We start from the raw sequence: 2,349 nt of genomic DNA on the forward strand, positions 1-2,349 counted from the left end.
CTGTAACAACGAGAGAAAGAAAACAACAACACGAAAAATAACAATATTAAAATGCATGTCATAAATATGAAATGAAGTTTACATTAAAGTGAGTTATATTTTTCGATTTAGATACAGGGGAGTGGATTGGGAATTATGGGGGAAATAAGGAATTTGGATTTTAAGAATATATCTGCAAGAATTATTAGAGCTATGGGCTTAAGTTTTTTTTTTACAAAATACTTATTCCAGGACCATCAGAGCTGCAAGTGGGGATTTTGACACCAATTATTCAAGGACATTCAACACAATAGGACCATAGGCGATGATTTTTAATTTTTTTTAATATTTTTTAAAAAGTTTTGTTTAGGACCATAGGCATTTTTAAATAATTTTTTATTGATATATGATCGTGGATTTTCAGGATCATAGGCGTGAATTTTAAAAATAATATTTTTTTCATGCATTTTCAGGACCATAGGCATGACTTTTAAAATAATATTTTCTTCAAGGATTTTTAGGACCATATATTTTTAAAATAATATTTTCAAGGAATATCAGAGCCACAAACGGTTATCTTTTTAAGAATATTTTTACAAGGACTAACAGAGCTAAAAGCGTGGATTTTTAAAATAAATATTTTTTCAAGGACTATCAGAGCCACAAACGGTTATATTTTTTGTGGATTTTTTAAAGTATATTTTATCAAGGACTATTAGATTTATATGCCAGGATTTTTAAAATAATATTTTTTAAGGACTATCAGATGACCAAGCGTGGATTTTTAAAATAATATTTTTTCAAGGACTATCAGATGACCAAGCGTGGATTTTTAAAATAATATTTTTTCAAGGACTATCAGATGACCAAGCGTGGATTTTTAAAATAATATTTTTTCAAGGACTATCAGATGACCAAGCGTGGATTTTTAAAATAATATTTTTTCAAGGACTATCAGATGACCAAGCGTGGATTTTTAAAATAATATTTTTTCAAGGACTATGACCATGCGTGGAGGACTATCAGATGACCAAGCGTGGATTTTTAAAATAATATTTTTTCAAGGACTATCAGATGACCAAGCGTGGATTTTTAAAATAATATTTTTTCAAGGACTATCAGATGACCAAGCGTGGATTTTTAAAATAATATTTTTTCAAGGACTATCAGATGACCAAGCGTGGATTTTTAAAATAATATTTTTTCAAGGACTTGAATTTTAAAAACAATATTTTTTCAAGGACTTAAATTTTTAAAATTATATTTTCAAAGATATTTTGTTTAAAAATGAAACGAGTGGATTTTTCGTTTACATTTTTCAATGATATATTTTTTTCAGAACCAAACGCATATATTTTTGAGCCATTGATTGATCTGTATTGTTGATCTGTATGTACTACGAACGTATTTTTTAGAATATTTGTTTGAAGAATTGTCCGTGCTAAAAAAACTTTAGGAATGCTTTAAGGAATCATCGGGTCTAAAAGCGAAGGCATTTTAAGATGTGTTTTTGAAGAATATTTTGAAGGATCGTTAGGATCAAATGCAAGATTTTATTATTACTTTTTGAAGGACCATGATGGCAATAGGCGGATTTTTTTACATTATTTTTGAAAAAATCATCTGACCCAAAAATATTTTATTTTTTTTCTTATAATGTCTGCTAACCTCCCTCCTCATACAACGGTATATCTCATAGCAAAATGTTATGTGTATGCAACAAAATTAAATTTGTTGAGAAAATTTCCATTGGATTTTTTGAGTTTCTGTGTTAGCTTTTTTCAAGAATAAATCTAAACTAAGACTTGCAAAGACTTCCAGCGAATATTCTTACATGAATATTGTCTATAAATTGTGTTTTGCTTTTGCAACATAGACGAAAACTTTACACTACCATTAGAGATTGTAGTAGTAATGTGTATGCATGTGGGTGTGTGTATGTGTGATTGGTCGTTTTTTCGTTTATGCCTGGAAGGAATTGTTGCTTATCTTCCAAAAAACATTTTCCTAATACACCCAGAAAACGAGCAGATTTTATGTTCATGGGGGTGGGGGTGGGAAAGTAGACGAACAACAGCAAAAGAACAACATCGTTATGCTTTTTTGTACTGTGCCAAGTAGAGTAGTCAGTAAATATATGAGCTGTAGTTAATCTTGAAACATAATAAAAATTTTATAAGATTTGTGGATTTTATACTGTTTATATAGTGCAACAAGCAACGAGAAACACAACACGCATGCAGAGGACATCCATACCATTATGAATGCATACAACATGTATGCACTTCCTAGAGGTATATACTAAAGCTTTATACGACTTGATTTTTTATACGACAAATTGTTAAGGATTTTAAGTGGTATTAAAAACGA

This window comes from Musca vetustissima, unplaced genomic scaffold (genome assembly GCF_032173495.1).
Source record: "Musca vetustissima isolate MV318-11 ecotype Yass unplaced genomic scaffold, APGP_CSIRO_Mvet_v1 utg21725, whole genome shotgun sequence".
Lineage (NCBI taxonomy): Eukaryota > Metazoa > Arthropoda > Insecta > Diptera > Muscidae > Musca > Musca vetustissima.